Below are 7,756 nucleotides of genomic sequence, written 5' to 3' on the forward strand. Positions count from 1 at the left end.
GTCCAAAAAGCCCTGGCCGAGTATTAGCCAGAAATTCAGCAGTGTGACCAGCTCCTGAGCAGCCTTCCCCAGCCCCTGCTGTGCTCACAGCAGGGCTCTGCTTCAAACACCTTCCTGCCCACCAGCCACACTTTTAGCTGCCTGTGGGCTGTGCTACTCCTGAGCACTAGGGCTTAATCACAGGTAAAATGGTGTTTGTGCAAAAAAGGAATATACTTTGGCTGCATTTAGCCCTTTCATAGAAAGGAAAAAGCTAGACTTGAAGACAGATTTCACCCATTGTTTCCTTTTGCAGAGTGGTGCAGAAACCATGAAATGTGCTCACGATCATCCATTGAGTCAGCAGAGGAGCCCGGCTGGAAGCCCAGGTCCTACTTAATTCTTATTTATTAGAATGTGCTGCCTTTCACCTTCCCTTTTGCTATCTGTCTGTGGGGGTACTTCTATCCCTGCTATAATCCAGACCTCCCAAAAGGGCCTAGGAGCTCTGACACAGTCACATTGCTGTCCTGGTCCCCACCACAACACCCAAGAAGCATGCCAGAGAGAACATCCTCCCTGCTGGGCTCAGTGGTGGAGGTGATGGACACCATCACTTCCTCACCGAGCTCCTTGGCCCTCATCCTTCGTTACCTGCTGGATTATGTTGCAGTCTGTAGTATGCAAGGAAACACAACCACAGCACTCTTACAAGTGAAGTCTCAGGTAAAGTTACAGGCACCTGTCCAGTGCTTGTGTTACCTGTGGCTTTTGGGTGATGTGTGTTATGTGTATGTAGGAGGCAGAGAAAAGTGTGGTTCTGCTATTTGTACAAACCTCAGGAAGCCTTTCAGCAGATCCTGACTTAACACCTTTCCCAGGACTAGCTGAGACTGTGGGCTTCAGGGAGGGTGTCTGTGGCCTGTGTCCACCCAGAGTGCAGAGCCAGCCTGGCAGGCAGGGTGAAGATTCCTGCCCAAGGGCCACAGGGATGTAACAGCCCCGGCAGAAACCTCTGAGCATGCAGCAATTCCAAAAGAAGAACCTGGGCACTGAAGGCACGGCACCAGCCTGACTCAAAGCATGCACCAGACACCTCCTCCCTTTATCCCGTATTATCCCTTTCAGTTTTTTTTTTTTTATGATAAATTATAATTTTTCTCAAACATTTAACAATCATTATTCCCTTCCTACTCCTCCTATTTTTGCCTGCGTATCCATGCGACGCTTTTGGAGCTGAGATCACACACAAGAAAACAGAGTGAAAATGGCAACTAATGTAGCTTTTGTGAGAGAAGAATGTTTTGCACATTGCTTCCTGTTAAACCATTGGAAATGGCATACCCAAACAAGAAATTGTCCTTCTGGTGCAAGACCTTAACTCGGATGAAAAAGGCCAAGTTCTGCAGGAGAGAAAAGAGAAAGAGAGGCATATTTGGACCAGTTTTGATGCCAGTATTTTCAGTCTGAGGGTAGATGCCCCAAGCTAAGGGTTTTTCTATCCTAAGGCTGCCAGTGGAGCTCCAGAAGAGGCCAAGAGGCCAGACATATTTGCTTTGTATTTCCCAGCTTCCAGAAACCAGCAGCTCAGGTAATTAATCAGACAGAGGTGAAACCATGTCTATATTGCCAGGACAAGCTGGATAAAATAAGAACTATGTGTGTCTTGAAAATTAACATCAGGATTCACCAAAACTTGACAAGTGTATCACTCTGACTGTCTTGTGATTGCAAGTGAAGGCACTGTTTTAGGGAGGTACTTCCTGCAGGATACAAATTTTTCCCTTGCTTCCTTGAGACCTTCAAGTGACCCCACTAAATTGCTAAAGTTCCATTAGAAAGTAGCTGCTGGGAACATGTGCAATAAATAGCTGCTAAGATCAATGGCAGTCTTACTGATTTAAAATGAATGTATTGCTTGCTGACAGTGCTGGCAATGTTTTCCTCTGGGAAATGTAACAGTGATTTGCTTTAAACAAACACAGTGGTAAAAAACTGTATCTGAACTGATTAGTGACTCAGACTCATTTTAGAGTAACCCAGAAAATGCCTGTTGCCCACAGAAAAGACTTGGAAGTGATCAGTGACTTTGGATACTGCCATTTACAGTGGGACACTGGAAAGCATCCTGGAACAGAGCAGAACAACTGAAAATTCCCTCTGAAAATTAGATATTTAGGGTATCAAGACCATGGTCTGAAAGCCACTAGTCACTTTTGAAAACATGACATGAACAGCATTAGATTATTATGTCTGTAATGACCACCCCCTACCCTTTCCAGGCCAACTCCTTGTTCCCCTCCCAGCTCCTGGCTGGCCTTCATCCCACATGACACCACATGTTCATGATGGAAATAAGCCCACCAAAACCTAAAGTGCCACCACAAGTTGGTCTCATCCACCAGCAAACAGCTTTGGGCTGAGTTGGGATCCTCTCCCTCTTTTTCTTTAAAGCCTCTTTCCCACCATGAGTAGTTTTTCCTCAGAGGCTCAGCTAGATTGCTTTAATGAAAATAGACATGAAAGCATTTGCCCTACCCACATTCTGTTTTGTAACCATTTAATTGCATCATGCTTTTCCCTACAAATCATCTAATGATGATTCCCAGGACAAGTCTTTACCTCTTTTCCTGCATGTTTTAATACTTCAGTTATTACCACATCCTGCTTGTAGATATCAATAAATCACAAGGGGATTGGTCACAAGATAAATCAGAGCTCTTTTTGATGGTTTTCTAACCTGGGAAATAGGACACCTGAGTGAGAAACAGAAACCGTAGCCATATCAGAACTCTGCAGTCCATGCCTACAGACTGCCCAACAGGGACAGGCAAGGACAGAGGGTGGGGTGTTTGCCCTACACGTGAAAAAATAGATTGAATGCACAGAACTGTCTTTGGAAACCAGTGATCAAGAGGTTGAGGGCTTATAAGTAAAATCCAGGGGCAAGCCAACAAAGGAAAACTCAAGTTTTGTCTTCCTGCAGAGCACCAGAACAAGGGAAGCCGTTGATGAACTCTTCTTTGACTTCAGGAAACATTGTGCTCCCATGCTCTGATCCTCCTGGGGCACTCCTTGATATCTCTTGGAAAAGCAGCACAGTAAGCTGTAAGCAATCCAGGAGACTCTTGGAGGATGTTGAGGGTGATTTCTTAATCCAGGTGACAAACAGCTTGATCAGAGGAGAAGCATTACCAGTCCTGCTGCTTATCAATAGGGATGAACTACTAGAGATGACAAAACTGGTGATAGCTCAGACTGCAGCCATCCTGCCCTGGTGAAATTCAGTGCTGAACACCTCTCCTGTGAAGAAAGACTGAGAGAATTGGGGTTCTTCAGTCTGGAGAAAAGAAGGCTTCAGGGAGACCTTATTGCTGTCCTTTAGTTTATAAGAAATACGGAGAAAGACTTTTTACTGAGGCCTGGAGTGATAAGAGAAAGGGCAGCAGTTTTAAACCGAAAGAGAGTGAACTTAAATTGAATATACAGAGGATTTTTAAAAATTATTAGAATGGTTATGAACAGGTACAGAGAAGTTGTGGATGCCCCATGATGGAAGTGTTTGAAGTCAGGAAAGATGGGGCTTTGAAGTCAGGAAAGATGAGGCTTTGAGCGACCTCATGTAGCGGAAAGTTCCCTTCCCACAGCAGGGATGATCTTTAAAGGTCCCTCCCAAACCAATTCATTCTATGGTTCTATGATAAACTGTAAACATTTTAGATTTTGTGATTTACTTCCATGATGAATGGATTTTTTTTAATGGGGACTGTTTTTCTTTCCCTATTAATGTTTTTTTTTTTTTTTCTATAAGATTATAATGTTTGATTATAAGATTATGCTTGTTTTGATGGTGGTTAGGGTATAAACCAATAAAAACAAGCAAAGTCCCATAATGGACCTGTACTCTGGATCCTCCTTAGCTATACACATGCTCATCCCCAGAAATACTAACTTTTCCATAAACATGGACACACACACACATACACACACAGAGCATTTATTAAGCCCAAACAGCAAAGTGGTTTTATGCCTGAGAAGAAAACTTTCAAATACATAGCCTATAAATAGATGATATGCTGCCTTTCTGGTTCAGTAAATAGCCTGAAAAAGTGCTCTCAGGAGACATGAATTTGCAGTGTCCCCCCTTTATTTCACGGAGAGGTTAATTCTGCTGTCTAAATGTAATACTTTATTGTCAGTACGGAAATTGCCATCACGAGGGGAGCAATTGCACTTTCTGCATTTCTTCAGGGATCGGGAAATCAATCTGTACAGAAAGAAAACAGCCCCATTTCTCGTCATGTGCAGAGGAAGCAGCAGGTTACTTGACATGAAAAGCACTGGGAACTTGTGCAACGGCCAGTACACAAACCACCAACAAGCCTAGACAGGTTGGATATGACAAAATAGAAAACCGCACTGGAGGTATCCTGCAGACACTGCTGCCCCTGGAACTGGGACACTGCTTGGTAGCCAGCGAGAAAATGGCTCAGGAGTATCTCACAGAGATGAATTCAAATAAAACTTTTCCAGCCCTCAATGATACACTTGTTCCTTGAGTAGTTGAATTCCCAGTCACTTTTGTATTGATAGTAAATCTGAAAGTGCAAAACAAAAAGTGGCTCCATGACCCATGGGCAGAGCCCATTCCATCAGATCCCTCATTCCAGAGGCATCTGCATGTGAGAAACATTTTGCAGCTTCTCTAGCCATTGCTGCAGGCAGGACAACCTCCTCCCTGTGTAATACACAGATTTCTCTTGCTGTCTTTCCCCTACCCTGCACACGACAAACATTGCCCAGCAGAAGTATTTTCAAGCACAAACATGCACAGAAGGACTTAATGGTTTGTGTTGTTATACCCAACCCCCATAAATTGATGCTCATGTAATTACTGCTCTCTGTTTGCCTACTGATAGTGAGTTAAAAATACCACACACACCCCAAATTAGAACTGGTTTCTATTTTTTAAATTCCTGCAGTTGATATAGAAGAAAATGTTGTGATGAGCCCCATGAGATCCCTCTTGCCTGCTCTAGTCAGGACAGGAGACTGCAACAATACCAACAGAAAAACCAAAAGCATGGCATGCACAGACCTAGACAAATTTGACTGTTATGATGGCATCAGTCCTGTATCCCTTTTCCTTTCTTCATCTGATGCTTGGTGTTTCTACAGTGGGAATGGATTTGAGCTGGGACCTTTTCTATCAGAGCCTGCATTTAAATGCAATGTAAAATCTTTCTGCAATATCCAGATTCCTAGTTTATATTCCAAGGTACTCCTAACAGACTAAACATAAAATATTCCTCTTATTTAAATAAAATGTAAAATGATATGCAAGCCATTTTTGTTCTATCCAAATTCCTAATTTATACTCTAAGGTGTCTCTCACTTACATGGAACTACTTACCATTGATGAAACACTTATTTTTGAAGTCTTTGAAAGAACATAAAATTTATCTAATATTAAATAAAAACCAACAGATTTCCAACTTATCTTCAGTTTGTAAAATCTTTGTCATATGACTCATCTTTTTATCACGTACAAGTACCATATTTGCCATTTAAGCTTCAGAGTCTCTATTTTTAAAAGCTTGGTGGAAGGAACTGTCTGGAAATCCCATAAGGTCAACCCCTTCCCAAGCAAAACTAGTGAGACTGAGTTTTCCAGGGCCTTTTTGAGGTGGGGAAGTCAGGACATGCACACAGTTTCCCCTTCACTTCTGATAGGCTTCTCTGAGAAAATAACATTGCACAAAAACCCACCCTGAGCTGTTAAAGTATTTTGAATTTTGCATCAATAACACAGAGAAATAGCTTATATATGAGACCAGGCAAAGCTTCAGCTGGCAGCCACTGGAGACAGAAACTGCATTAGAAAAAAAGAACTCATCTAAAGCTGCATTCTTGTCAATATCCTCTCACACTTTTGCAGCAGCAGAGACAACACCAAAAGCAAACATGTCCCTGCCCACTGCACAGGCCTGGATCATCCCAGAGAGCCTGGGATAAGCAGATGAACATTTGGCTAAGGACCAAGGAGCAGATTTTGCCCTCTTTTTAGATATTGAAAAGCCAAGACTCAATCAAGGTCCCAGAAGGATTTCCAAAAGCGATTAGGAGCCCAAGTTCTGTGAGTCCATTGGTGCTTCTGAAAATCCTGTATAGTAGCAAAGGAACTGCATCACTGAACATCAAAATACCTCTGTGCTTGTGCTGCTTCAACTAGGGACCTTGATTTCAGAAGGGCAAAGCCTTTATTGTGAAAAGGTTAGAAATTTCTTCCCCTTCTTTAGTTCACCTACCTTCCCCCAAAATGGGAAAGCTTATCCTCTTCTTGCTTAATAAATTTGTTACTGCCCTATGAACTATTTTAACTGAAATGGCAAGACCATTTCCCGGCTGTGGCCACACAGATCTTTGCTTTACAGAGAGCAATTTGCTTTCATTTGATTGAGGTTTACCTAGCACAGATTTCACTGCAATGACTCTCTGATCTGATAGTGCAGAGCTGCAGGGCCATTTTTTTGGGCAGAAATCCCTCTTGGAATGGTAAGTGATGCAAAGGTTGCAGTGTCCATCCTGGTGCCTTCAGATGGTGGTGGGCCAAACACTGCCCTCTCTATTTACACATCTCTACTGACAGGAATTGTGCAGCCCAGGTGGGACCTTGGGAACGCTGTTCATACACATTTTGTCTTCAGAAATGTGATACCAATCTATTGCACAAAGACTGCAAAAGAATTGCACTGTTGTTTTTTTTTTTTTTTTTTTTTTTTTTTTTTTTTTTTTGCTTTATAGAAGAAAGTGTTCCCTTGGTGTGATAGATACTGAACACGACTTTTGCTCAGGCTGCAAATAGCAAATTACTTAATCATCAACTATTTAAGTACCTGTTTGTTTTGTCATGAAGTGAAACTTGCAAGCAAGATCGTATTACACGTAAAGGAGCTTCTTGCATCCTAAATACTAATCCTCAATTAAAACCAAATTAAAGAGTCCCAGGGTCACTTTAGGAAGTCTGAGCTGATGCATCCCACTCTCTCGTATCCCACATTAAATGTTCTTTGCCTTGTCTTTGTGCCAACACCAATATTTTTGCAGCCTGTGAATGACCTTGGCAGAAGGATGGGGATGGGGATGGGGATGTAAGCTGGGAGGGACCCAGTCCTGGGAGGGCACAGGAGCCACTGGCAGCAGGAACAGGGTTGGAAGGTACAGCGAGCCCTGCAAGGGAGATGGGTTTGATAAGGACCTGTGATCACAATACGGAGACGATGGGAAATGTTAAAGGGGCAATTGTGAAACGGGAGAAGCCCCTGAAAAAGAAGAAGCATGGAAACATAGGGTAGTGGAGACTCAAGGGGAGGAGAAAGAGTGGGACTCCGCAGGGGACTGTGCAAGAAACAGGGATGCGAAAGGAAGGGCAGGAGCAGGAGCGGCAGGCGGGAAGCCACAGGAAGGGAAGGGAGGAGAGCGGCCGGGGCTGGGGTGAGCGGGCACAGGCAGGGACCAGGTGTGTGGAGCGGGGAGCCGAGACGGGACGGGCCTGGCAGAGAGCGCGGGCCGAAGGGTGCGCTGCCCCCGCCCAGCGCCTGGCACGGCCGGTGCCGGGAGCGAGGGACGCGGTCCCGCCCCGAGTGCCCGGCCCGGGGCTCCGCACCCGCGAGGCGCTGCCGGCCGTGAGCCCCCGGGCAGCGGGCGCTGGGCCGGCCCTGGCGCCCCTCGGCCGCCGGGAACCCGCCCGCCGCGGGGAGGGGCAGCGGCCCGGCCC

Source organism: Melospiza melodia, chromosome 6 (genome assembly GCF_035770615.1).
Source record: "Melospiza melodia melodia isolate bMelMel2 chromosome 6, bMelMel2.pri, whole genome shotgun sequence".
Classification (NCBI taxonomy): Eukaryota; Metazoa; Chordata; class Aves; order Passeriformes; family Passerellidae; genus Melospiza; species Melospiza melodia.